General features: G+C 33.2%; 1 long non-coding RNA gene across 1 annotated transcript; it reads right to left on the bottom strand.

Moving 5' to 3' along the window:
* On the bottom strand, nucleotides 1-9,733 carry LOC139432172 (uncharacterized). Its single transcript, XR_011642039.1, has 2 exons — nucleotides 8,795-9,733; nucleotides 1-3,717 (listed from the first exon to the last, which is right to left on the bottom strand). It is a non-coding gene; the product is annotated as an uncharacterized lncRNA (long non-coding RNA).
* Nucleotides 9,734-14,475: the final 4,742 nt, after the last annotated feature.

Raw genomic sequence — 14,475 nt, forward strand, 5'->3', positions numbered from 1 at the left:
TCCTTAACTAACCTTTGTTTATTTTACTAACTAGACAATATGTTTACCTGTGTGGTAACTTAAGAATAATAAACGTCGAACAAGTATGAAGTAAAGAGGTTAAATAAAAAGTGATCTCTCCTCGCGATCTTTCCCTATTTATAGACAATAGTGGTACGATGTTTCGAAGACGTATTTGACCAATAGAAAATGAAATTGTATGTCACAACTGACCAATGAAAAAGAGGATACCAAATTGCTGAAATGGTATCACACGATCTAGGATCGAAACATCGTACATGATTGTAAATGCGATATCTGCATTTATTTCCTAAGAATTCGAACAAAGAAAATAGTTCGGATCGGATCGGAATAAATGGATTCAACATAAAAATATACTATTATTACCAGGAATTCACCACTAAACTGCATCACCTAGAAATAGAAGAAATACTGACGAAAATTAAGGAAACACTAGATTCTACACTAACAAGAGAATGGGAAAGAAAAGAAAAGAAATTGAACCAACTTCGTAAAGAAAAAGAAACGAAGAAAGAGAAAAAAGTAAACAATACCAACCTACATAAATTTCATGACCGAGTTACTAATCTTTCGAACATTAATTTTAACACCGAAGAAATGAAACTTCTTAACAAAGGTATTAAATACTCCATAGTAAATACACCAAACCTAAGAAAAGTGGCATTGGAAATGGAAGCTGTAACAAGAGGAATGAAAGAGGAAGAGGAAATAAGAAAAAATATACAACAACTTCTAATACGAGAAGACACAAAGAAGAAGAACAAGAACAATGAACAGAAGATCAAAGAAAAACAAAGAAGAGAGGTAAAACTGATAGAGTCAATAAAGAAGAAAATAAAAGAAAACGACCTAATCTTCACCAAGGCGGACAAAAACGCAGGTTTGGTAATACTAAGCAAGGCTGAATACGTTAACAAAACAGAAAAATTCCTCACAGACAATAACTATAAAAAAGTTTTGAAAAATCCTAACAACCATTTTCACCTAAACGTCAAAAAAATTATCAATGAGGTTAAAGACACCCTTAAAAAATTCAATATTAGCACAAAACAAATAATTCCCATGAACCTAAAAATACCTAGATTGTACGCCCTCATAAAATTACACAAAATAAACCGCCCAATAAGACCCATAATAGCCTCCACAGATGCCAGTACATATAAGATCTCAAAATTTTTAGTACAGTTTTTTAAAAATAACATAGACTTCAAACCCAATTATACAATTAACGATAGAAGACAAATAATACAAAAACTAACAGGCATGAGACTACCGAATGAAAACACTATAATATCCTTTGATGTGGTGAACCTTTACACTAATATCCCCACCAAACAAACTTTGAAAATTGTCGAAAACATTCTAAATTCACAGTTAGATGAAAATGATAGCAAAAACATTTTTAAATTATTCCAGATATGCTTACAACAAAACTTCTTTAATTTTCAAAACGAAACATATACGTACCAAGAAGGACTCCCCATGGGATCTCGTTTAAGCGGTTTATTGGCGGATATTTTTATGAATGAGTTGGAGACCAATTTTATAATGAATGAAAAGAACCCTTATCTCGAGAATATACTAGTATGGCAACGCTATGTAGATGACATTTTGGTCATTGTCAACACCAAAAAGACAGAAACCATAGACAATTTACACCAATACATCAACACATTACACACAGACATCCAATTTACAATTGAATTTGAAAACAACAATACAATAAATTTTCTCGACATCACAATAGAAAAAACCAAACAAGACATACAATTCGAAATATACAGGAAACCGACTCAGACAGACGCTACGATCCCATATGATTCCTTTCACAACATAGCCCATAAAATGGCAGCATTCAGGTCCTACATCCACAGAGCTTATAATTCTAATTTAAACACAGAAAGATTTAACAAAGAAATTAAAATAATAAAAAACATCGCCATAAATAATTCATTTCCAGAAGAAATAATAGATAAAATGATCCATAAATATCAAATCAGATAGGACCTAAATAATATTACACAGTTGCAAAATCAACAAACACAAAAAATCAAAAACTACAGATCCATCACACACCAGGGAAACATTAATAATAAGATAAAACAGACAATGAAACAATACAACATTCTAATAACAGACAAACCAAATAAGACTATAGGCGATCTGCTCTTGAATAACAAAGATAAAATAAACAAATTGGATGACAATGGAGTGTACGAACTGCAATGCGATACATGTCATGCTACGTACATCGGGGAAACAGGCAGAGCCCCTAGATTACGAGTCAGGGAATACATAATAAAACATAATTCCAATTTTGGCAAACATATAAACTTTAATCTTAACCACGAATTCAACGACAAAAAAAACACGAAAATACTACATCACATTAACAAAGGTCATCTCATGGAAATCCTCGAAGGATATGAAATTAATAAATTCATAAACAATAACCCTGATCTAACATGTCTCAACGACCAAACCCAAACTGCATACAAACCATTATATTCTTTCCTAAAACAACCCTACACCCCACCCCGTAAACCCCCAGATAGACGAGGATTTCAGAATACGATGTCGATCTGAATTCGCACTACTCTGGGTCCCTTGGACATCAACATTGCATTCAATCGTATATTAGGTATAAAATTTTTATAAACAGAAGAATTTGACTTTTCCGCATAAGCTAAAATAATAGATTTTAAAAATACTTTGCAGTCACCACCTGCCCGTAAAATGCCTGAACCTTTGATATAACTGAAAATTGTATTTTCCTTGCAATCAAAATTTACTTTTACTTGTTCGGGAGTAACAAATATCCAAGTCTGGGTTTGTTCAAGTTGGATAAATAAGGGTTCGTTAACGTTAATGATTCTTATTTGACAAAGTTTTGGAATAGAGTGTCCATGAGATATGAACAAGTCTGATTCGCACGAGGGATGAGAACGAGTTAACAGTAACGGTGTAGTTTGTTTACAAATATAATGATTTTGAATTTTAAAACAAGACTCTAATTCATTATCAAAAACTATCAAGACTACCATGAGTAAGATTAATTAAATATTCTTTCATTCTTAAAAGTTGGGTTTCAATTAGGTACATTTTATTTCGCATTTCAAACCCTATTTTATTAAAAGCTTGCATTGACATGTTGAAAACAGAAGTTTGTTGTTTCATTAATGTCAGCAAATGATTTTGATTTGTGTTTAATGTGCTTATTTGTTTGTCGAAAAATATGGCATCATTTTCATCTAGAGTGCTAAATAATTGTTTAGAAAGAGATCCTACGATATTGAAATAACCTCGCATTACACGATTAGTTACTTTAGAATCAACGGTTTCGCTAATGATATTGTCGGTTTGTATTAATTCAGCACGGATGTTAGAAAGAACAGGTTTTAATGCTTTACATTCGTGTTGGAGAATATCTTTTTCCAACGCTTTTGAACAAAAGAGCATTAGATGATCGTAATAATCTAAGATTGTTGAAACTAATTGTCTATAATTTTGATAATCGTAATAGATCATTAAAGTCTATTTAGCATTGTAAATCTTGACCTGCGCAATTTCTTCGTAATATAAACCGGCGCTGTAGTTGTAATAGGATACGATGTATTCGTGGTCTTGGCCTTCAAAGGAATGTACGTTGCTGAACTTGCAGAAAATCGCGAAAAGAAGTAGTAATGAGGTCATTATCTGCAAGGCAGAAGAAAAGGAACGAATGATTAATGAATGAATACCCATGATTTACCCTAATTCTAATTTATTAAATTTTATCTATTTACTACAATTATTCTATTCATGGTAAAGCTTTAGTCTATTTTTATGAAACTTAACGTGTTTCTTTTTAACTTTTATAGTGACATTAACGGGTGAATCAATTGATACTACTGGATAAGGTCCTGTAAATAAAGGTGCTAACTTTTTGCTTGTACCGGGCGCAATGGTTTCATTTCGTAACCATACTAGGTCTCCTACATTCAATTCTAAATTGTTAATGGACCGGTCATACTGTGATTTAGATATTTCCTTGTTTTTAATAAGAGTTTCTCTAGCTCGACTATGACAATTTTGGTGTCTGGATTTTAATTCGTTCGCATAATCATCATAGTTATACGAAATTTCTGGATTTTTAGCAATAGAGGATGGTAAGGAAGCCTTATGACCATATAAGAGTTCAAACGGTGTAAATTGAGTAGATTGATGAGGTGTAGTGTTGTACGTAAACATAGCGTACGGTATGTATTCCTCCCAATCTGTTTGATCACTGGAAATAAAATTTCGTAAATATTCTTTTAATGTGCGATGGCTTCTTTCTAAAGCTCCATTCGATTGGGGATGATACGCTGTACATTTTATATGATCTACGTGTAATAACTTACAAACATTTTTGAACACTTCGCTACAAAAATTTGTTCCTTGATCAGTAACGAGTGTTTTAGGAATACCATACACACAAATTATCTTGGTGACGAATGCTTTGGCAACTGTTTGTGCCTCTTGATTTTGTAAAGGAATTGCTAAGGCGTATTTCGATAGATCATCTTGGAAAGTTAATAGGTATTTATGCCCAGAATATGTTGTTGTTAAGGGGCCAACGACATCTAGAAAAACTTTTTGGAATGGTTCAGTTGCAGTAGTGGTCACCTGCATAGGACACTGTGTCGGTCTCGCTTGTTTGTTTTTTTGACAGAGATCGCACCATTTTATGAAGGTTTTTATATCGGCATACATATTTGTTCAGTTTATTCCTTTGTGAGTGATTCGATGATCTTATTATGGTGAATTTGAACCTTAATGTCGGAACCTTTAAACACATATCTAACGATAGAACGAATGATATCATTTTGTAGCTGATCTCTATGAGATGAGAGTTTCGGCAATGCTAAAGATTTTATGTTTTCTTGGATACAAGTTTTCCTTAAATTAAGAAGACATTGGAATATTTGCTCGTATGTAATTTTCTGATATACGCTATCACCAAGTAAAAGATATAGAACTAGACGATTTTTGTTTAGCAAAGGGAGATCGCTATGAAGTGGAAGATCAGTAATTACATTCTCATTCAATTTTCCATATGTTGTAAAACACTCTTGAGTAAGTTTACTCGCATTGTGAACATCTCGTGTGATGGGAACAACTGGACTAAATTCCTTAGGAACTCTTAAAATAGAAGTATCAACATCGTGTACATTGGAATTGAAAATAATGCCGCTAGATCTATCATTAAGATAATCCTCATATGATTTATTAAATTCATTGAATTCGAGTGATTCGGGTTGTGTAAGACAAACTTGACAACTAAGTGCGTCGGCTACATTATTAAATCTTCCAGGTTTATATTTTACTTCATATTGATATTCTTCTAACTTCAATCTAAACTTGGTTAAACGACTACTAGGATTCTTGATAGAAAAGAGGTAAATGAGGGGACGATGATCTGTATATATTGTGAACTTTTTCCCAAAGAGATATGGTCGGAAGTGTTCCACTGACCAACAGATTGCTAAAAGCTCTCGTTCAATCGTGGAATAGTTACATTCCGCTTTATTTAACTTCCGGCTGGCATAAGCTACGGGGAGGTCATTTCCGATATCGCCTTGTGACAACACGGCTCCAATGGCTATTCCGCTAGCGTCTGTGGTTAAATTAAACTCTTGAGAAAAATCTGGATACTTAAGAATAGGATATTCTGTCAATTTTTTCTTAAGTTGCTGAAAAGCGGAGTCGCATATAGGTGTCCAATTAAATGGTACATTATTACGTAGTAAAAATGTAAGAGGATGCGCAATCGTGGAGTAATTTGCAATGAAACGACGATAATACGAGGTTAGACCTAGAAATCCTTTAAGTTGCCTTTGGTTATTTGGTACCGGAAAATCGGTAACACAGGATACCTTAGATGGATCAGGCTTTATGCCTTCTTGACAGATGATATGGCCTAAATACACGACTTCTTTGCGGAGAAAGGAACATTTATCAGGTTGAAGTTTTAAATTGTTTTCTCTCAATCGCTCAAAAACATCAATCAGCCTTTTATTATGTTCTCGAAGATTAGGACCATAAATAACAATGTCATCAAGGTAAACAAGACATTTTATACCCTGCAATCCGGTGAGTACACAATTTAAAAGTCGCTGAAAAGTGGCTGGTGATCCTTTTAGCCCCATTGGTAATCGATTGTATTCATAGTGTCCAGTGGGTGTACTAAAAGCTGTCAAAGGCTTGCTGTCCTCGTGTAAAAGAATTTGATGGAATCCACTTGCTAAGTCTACTACTGAAAAATATTTTGAAGACCCCAACTGATCAAATATTTCAGAAATATTGGGTAGAGGAAAAGCATCTGCAATTGTAAGATCATTAAGTTTACGAAAATCTATTACTATCCTATACCGTTTATTTCCTTCTGAATCAGCCTTTTTTGGAACAATCAATAAAGGACTGTTGTAAGGACTTCTGGATGTACGAATGATGCCGTCTTGTAACATCTTATCCACTTCTCTATTAATGTCGGCTTTTTGATGCTCAGGTAACCGATATGGTTTAACGAAAACTGGTGGTATATTATCAAGCAAAGGAATTTTATGTCTGATTGCTTCTGTGTACGTTAAATTATCACCAGGTAAATGAAAGATGTCCTCGAATTGGCTGCAAATTTCAAGAATGGAACCTCTTTCTTCCGGATTCATATGAGATGTGTCGAGAATGGACTCAAGATGTTGTTTACGATTACCACTAACATGCGTATTAAAGTTTAAAACATGAAATTCGGACAATTCAAAAAGATCCAAGGGAATATCGTCAAGAGTAACTTCATTTTGGGTAGAATTTAGAATATTTATGAAACAAGTACCTTCATGAGATCGGATTAGACAATTTCCAATGTGTATTCCTGGTTTAATTTCCTTGGCTACACACAATTTATCCGTTGTAAGTTTAATAGGTAACCCTGCAGTGATTTCTGATCTGGCAGGAACTTTGATTTGCATTGGTTTTGAAATAGTTAAAAAAATTCTTTATCTCCAGAAGTAAACGAAAATTCACTTAATTCATAATTAACATGAGCTTTGTACTTAACAAAAAAATCATGCCCAATAATACCTTCACTCATTATGGGAAAATTTCGAGGAACGACGTGGAAAGGATGTGTAATGAAATAATTATCATTATTATTTTAATTGTATATGTGCTATATGTTGACTATCTATCGTAATACCCTTTAACTGAATTTTATTATCTACGAAAACCACTTGATCATCACTAATAAATTGAAGTTTAATTAAACAAATTTCGCTTCCGGTATCTAAAAGAAAGTTACTTTTTCCTTCTTGGAATCCTGAACTATTAAGATTTACGCAAGGTGACTTTAAAGATTCCTTTAGTTCGATTTGATAAGTATTATGCGAGGAAGTTGAGGATAATAACTTCGAACACAATTTAGAACACTCATTTAATGATTTAGGATACGAATTAGCATATGAATTTGACGATATAGAACATGATTTCGACGATTTAGGATACGATTTAGACGATTCAGGATACGATTCAGACGATTCAGGATACGATTTAGTACATGAATTAGACGATTTAGGATACGATTTGGTACACGAAGTAGACGATTTAAAATACGAATTGGAACATGAATTAGACGAATTAGAATATGCATTAGACGATTTAGAATTTACGTGAGACGAATGAAATGATTTCCAGGAATTTCTGCACAAATTCGAAGAACTTTGTACATACGATACGGAGGAATTTTCTATCGGTGTCTGGTTACTGCTTAGGCAGACATTTTGAAGTTTGCCCCGGTCATGCTGCCCGACGGACCAGGTGCGCTCCCGTTTCCCGGAACAGAGTTCATTGTTTTTGTACGATGTTCATTGTTATATTGCCGTTTCCTACAATCTTTAATGTGGTGTCCCGGTTTTTTACAATATGCACACGAAATGACCCGGACCCCCTGATGATTCCCTCCAGGTTCCTGTTTTATTTGAGTATGAGGACGAAAACTACTGGGACCTGAATTAGAATTTAAAAAACACTTATCTGAGGTGTGACCTGGTTTATTGCATCGATAACATTTTATAACCTTTTTGTTATTATTGTGTTTTTGGTTTGGAAATTGTGGCTTTTTTTTTGAATTTTTGAAGATCTTTCCTCCAAAATCGCGGCTTCTATCGCGTCTGTTAACTTATCATGCCTACTAGCCTTTATAATTAATTTGACGGGATCGAGAAGACCATTTTGAAACGCCATGAGCGCGGTTTTGCCGTTAAGACTAGTGATAGTGGCTGCTGCTTCTTCACCTTCGCTTTGTACACAGGCCTCATTTAAATCTGAATAAAGGGATTCTATCCTATTTGCAAATGTTCTAACATCCTCATTAGGATACTGTCGACAATTGACGAGTTCTGTCTGAAGTTGAGCAACGGTTCTCCTTTCAAGGAACTGATTTTTTAAAATCTCTTTTAGGGTTTCCCACGAATCGTACGTGCTATATTTAATTAAACTATAAATTTTTCCTGATAATTTACTTTCAATAATCTGAAGCAATAATTGTTTGTCGTTAGCAGTTATTGCGGAACGCGCTACTATGTCACAACAAGAAATAAATTTAAGAAATTCATCCCTATTTCCTGAAAATTCGGGAATAATTTTGAATGCAAATTCGGATTTTAAAGGCATGTTTACGTTTACAGGGGCTTGTTCGTCGTCAGACATGAGAATCGCTTTCTGCCATAAGAGTTTGAAAAAAACAAGAGAGGCTTACCGGAATTTTTATTTTTCAGGTAATCCACGACGATTTTGACGACTTGGATACGACACTTTAGTAAAACTGACACCTCACAGGTGCACTTTCTTGACGATTACGATGTGGTATGAAGACGAAGGATATCGTCTGAGACAGATGAGATGAGTCGGCGAACTCGGACGCTTGATTATGGATCCAGGGGATGATGCGACGACTTGGAGATTGGACAGGAACCTCTCGTGATGATGAATTTTCTTTTGACGACTTCAACGTTTCTTGAATAAAGTGATTTTTCTTTAAGTATACGCAACAATATCAAAGTGTCTTTGTCTAGTAGAAATCGAATTTTGCAGCTGTGTTCTTCGGTTTCTTGACTCCGAAGAATAAGATTGACCCGAAGGTAACTTCTACACTAGCTGCCTCTTCAAATCGACTTCGTAGATTTTTGAATTCCAAATTAATTTCTTTTTGGAATCAACTTCGTAATTTTTGAATTCCAAATTAATTTCTTTTTGGAATCAACTTCGTAGATTTTTGAATTCCAAATTAATTTCTTTTTGTAATCCCACCGCTGCCACCAAATTTTGTTGTGAGTTCGAAGGGGTTGATAAAAACTCAAAACTCCTTAACTAACCTTTGTTTATTTTACTAACTAGACAATATGTTTACCTGTGTGGTAACTTAAGAATAATAAACGTCGAACAAGTATGAAGTAAAGAGGTTAAATAAAAAGTGATCTCTCCTCGCGATCTTTCCCTATTTATAGACAATAGTGGTACGATGTTTCGAAGACGTATTTGTCCAATAGAAAATGAAATTGTATGTCACAACTGACCAATGAAAAAGAGGATACCAAATTGCTGAAATGGTATCACACGATCTAGGATCGAAACATCGTACGTGATTGTAAATGCGATATCTGCATTTATTTCCTAAGAATTCGAACAAAGAAAATAGTTCGGATCGCGAGGCATATTTCTAAGAAAAATAAGAGTTCATTATACTAGACTATAATAAAATAATAAAAGAATAAAGTAATACTAAAATAACGCTTCTACACAACAAAAATAAAAGGAAGGAAAGAAAGGTTTTAGATGAACATGATGCGGGGTCGATTGTTGCAGTAACGAACGCAATGGATTATGATAAGGTGTCGTATTATAAACCAAAATTTAACCACACTATCGAATTAGGTGATGAAGCAAAACGTTTAGATTATTGTTTGTGGCTTGAAATTATTTAAATACGTTATTTCGAAAAAAATGGATTGGTAGATATGATCCGCAACCATAGTCGCCAAGAGGTCCGGATTTATTTGTTATGGATTTTTATTTTTGAGGTTATGTAAAACAAAAAGTGTTCACTGAAAATTTTAATAACAATTTAGACCGTTTAAAACAAAAAAATTGAAACTGTTATTAGAGAAATTCCGTTGGACCATATTCGAAAAAGTTATAAACAATGTCGGAAAAGGGCTGAATTATGTGTTAGTGTTGGTGGTATCATTGAATAAGCTTTTATGTTAATTTAGTTTAGATCGAAAATGTTTTGTTAATCTTATGATTTAAAAATCTGCATCTTTTTTTTTCTAAAAATTTAAATAAGCAATGTTGGCTCATGATTGGTTTAAACTGTTGTGAAAAACATTTCATGCTTAATTCTATAATATTTCTTTGTAAATCGGAGGGATTTGTCAATGCCGTATTGTTGTTAATGTTAAAATTCTTATAAAAAATTAAAATATCTTTATCATGCGTCAGTTCACCTTCATCTGTTAATAAGTCTCGGCACACATCGCAGTTGAATTTATCAATACATTTTTTTATTATATATCCGGCGAAATACACTATGGCACAATCTTCTAACATTGGTTGTATGTAAAAATTCTTCCTCCGCAGCTTGAAAATTGCGCACTGTTGGATTTTTTGCATACCCCTCGCGTTGCCTGTAAATAGAAAATTGATTTTCCAAGATATCTTGATTTAATTTTCCAGTCAGGAGGTAATGATAACCCTTTTCCTTTTGTTTCGCATATAATTTTAGGACTGCATTTATTGTAAGGAGTAACCCATCAAATCATGGAGGTCTTTTAAATTTACCCCTTTTTAACATTTTATTGATGTCTTTTATCATATCGGTCGCCTTTTTCAGGGCATCAAAACCTATTATATTGTGGTCTGAAAGCGCAGCACAACTTGCCTTTCTCGCTTTTACTTCTTTGCTATTTAAAGCATCGAATATATTATTTACAATATGTACAAAATTGGCGGTAATTTTGGACTGTAATTGCCCAGTTTTAGCAGCAGTTTCTATAGCAGCACTTACTTAGAACTTGTACCGCCAATTTTACGTTCATTTTTTGGATTGCATTGGGCATTAAATGCGTGTCCGGTATCTTTGGCAAAGCTTTGCCCGTGCTGCTGCTTTTGTCGAGTTCGTATACGTGACGAATGTCCGAAAATGATATTATATTATCGTGCCAAACAAAATTGGCATCAATCAAATTATTGCTCAAACTTTTGGGAAGATGTGGTGCATCATATAGAGCAAAATATGTTCTCCCGTCAACTTTAAAGTAAGGGTTGTTATGTGTAACTTTTAATAAATCGAATAATTTTTGATTAACGGGAGCCTGGTCGCAAATAATTGTAACTGGATTGAATCCAATTGTTATTCAGTGATGACAGATTGGATTTTATAATTTTTTCTAAAGTGTCGGCCTTAACACCGTTGGATGTTAAATAGAACGATAACGGAATTATCCACGACGCGTATAAGCCCCTAAGTAAAAGAACTAAGGCTTCATTTGCAAGGCTATTAGATCGCCCGTACTCCCCTAAATCTTCAAAACCTTCAATAAAACCTGTAATCCTTGAGTATTCAAGGTGCTGCTTCATGGCCATCTCGTCGAAGATGAGTACACATTCCTTCTATTTTTTGTCCATGCTATCCGCTTTTATTTTTAATATGCGTAGTCGTGATTTCTTTATTCCTGGTTGGTACTTCTGTTTGCTCAACCAATGGGAAATAGTTGACGGCGACGGCAATATTAAACCTCTATTTCTCGAATATTTATAGGTAGATGGTGACTTATAATATAACCCCAAGATAGTTATTTTTTCGTCTGAAAGCCACTGCTCGCGTTTTTTGTGATATAATTGCATTCTGGTTATGGCTCTCGCCACTAATGGTAATTTCTCGACATTTCTGCATATAGTGCATACACATAATTGTTTCCTACATTTTTTATTTGGAGATTTGTTGTCACCTTTATCATCTGTGAACCTTTTTCTGTTTGGGGAAGGCAAGGTAGTTAATTCATATAACTGTGCGTGCTCATATTTTTCTTCGGAACTTTTGTCGGAAAAATCTTTCACGGGTGTTAAAAACCGGATAGTGTCTCTACGTTGACTTTGCGTTGCTACACTTGTAGATGGTTGCTCATTATAAGCATGGTAGACATGTGTAGATTCGTCTATTTCACGAGATTTGTAAGATTTCGGTATGGCAAAAGAAGATATTTTTTTTTAATAAGTCGTTATTTCGAAAATGATCTTCACAGATGAAACGTTGTTTCAGTTTCTCTGCACTCAATGTTACAAGTTGGGAATTTCCTATATTAAGACAAAAAATGTATTATTGTATCAGATATAATTAAGGTTGTTTATTACAGTGACATAAATTGTTACTCAAAATGACGTCATAAGGAGGAGTGGTTTTAACTAACTAATAAAATTTATAGAGTGCCTTGTTTATAACTTTTGTTAATTGATTTTATAATTTTTTCTTGTTTAATTATAAAAATTTCACAAATTATTATCTAACCAATCAAGCAGTTAGCCAAAATTCACCTGAATTAATTATCCACCTAGTTTCATCTGAGGTCGGAAAGGCAAACATTCTTAACCTTGGTGTATTCCGATCAGTTTTCCCACAAAGAAAATAAACACACGTTCGCACCATTGTAGAAAACGGAAAAGTATATAAGCTATGTACAAAAAATAGGTAGAAGAAGAATTGTACAGGATTTCTATAAACTGCAACTACTTACTAATAACTCAACTTAAAACTACACTGCACTACAATTAAAAACACCACACTATTAAACAATAAAGATAAAAAAATGAAATATTATGAATACAAATAAAGTACGAGAATTATGGATACTAAATAATAATAAGATAATTAAATAACTATAAAAATAACTAAATGTTTAAATTACTTATTGAAAGGAATGCGAAATCGGTTTAAAGAGACTCTTAACGCTACGTCACAAAAGCTTTAAACCCTAAATAAACTCAAAACAATGACGAAAATAAGTCGAAAATAAATTTTAAAAAGGTTTACATAAAACAGAACTAAAGTAAACTAAGAGCAAAGGTGACAAATACGTATTTCAGAAAATGTTTACATAAAACAGAGCTGGGCCCTACAGTCTCTACCTGCTTATTCGAATTTTGGTTTGAAAAATATTCTTAAATATTTTATATCCAATAAAAACTCTATAAGTAAGCAAAAGATTTGTTTCTTCAATCCCGTTAGCAACTCGAAAAGACACGCTAATTCAGGATAGGATTGAGGACGTTAAAGAACAATTATTTTTTCATTCCCCAATATTTCGCTTTATTTATTACAGCTTCTTCAGGGTTTGAATTTAAATTGATTTGAAAAGGGCGAAATAATTAATAAAATCAGCTGCAACGTACATCTCAAACCATGTGAGAACCGTAAGGACGTCAAGCTTTAATAAACAAAGCGAAATATTGGTGAATGAAAAAATAATTGTTTTTTAACGTCCTCAATCCTATCCTGAATTAGCGTGGCTTTTCTATAAGTAAGTTGACATGTTTTTAGTTATTAACAAATTAGTTAGTAAAGTTTATCCCCCAATAAGAAAAAATTAATTTCTATTAAATTGATTATACAACTAATTAGTGTAATTAACTTGTTTTTCATTACGTTGTCCAAGATAAGTAAAATCAATTTCAGATGTGCCGAAAATGATTAGAATAAAGAATGACTAAATTTTTCCAAAATATTTAAAAAGATTATAATTAAATATAGTCATTTTACAAATTTCTTAAAAACATTTAACTCCGGTGATTTCTTCTCATAAAATCTGTTCATACACCTACGTAAAAAAATTTGGCGAGTATAAATCGGTACCTACCGACGAATAGTCTGCAACAATTCATTATTTGTTTGGAAGGACACATTATTGATTTTTTTGTATACAAGCGATACTGAAATATATGCAAATTATTTTACGTTTCTCGTAGTAACGCGTATAAGGCGCGTATAGTAAAATTAAATTTTAATGAATGGCGACATAAATTACCCTGCCATCTGGGTATCATGAACACAAACTAACATCGGTTGAATAACTATGTATATCTATAAATAAGGGTAATATGTTAGAATCGTATGTAGAATAAAATAAATTGTTTGAAAATAAAGCTCTTGAAAATCAGAAGATGTCATATGTCGGTAAGGATGGCAACATTGATTTAGGTTCACGTAAACCAAGTGTTAACTGCATCATACTTAAAATATTAAATTATCTTTATAATTAAATACTACTCTTAACAAATATATAAACAATTAATAAAAATAAATTGTGTTTAAAAATGTAGAATAATTTAAATCGTGCCATCTAGTAATGGGAAACAAAACTATATTTGCCACCAGATGTGTCAGTG

The sequence above is a fragment of the Onthophagus taurus genome, chromosome 11 (genome assembly GCF_036711975.1).
Source record: "Onthophagus taurus isolate NC chromosome 11, IU_Otau_3.0, whole genome shotgun sequence".
Classification (NCBI taxonomy): Eukaryota; Metazoa; Arthropoda; class Insecta; order Coleoptera; family Scarabaeidae; genus Onthophagus; species Onthophagus taurus.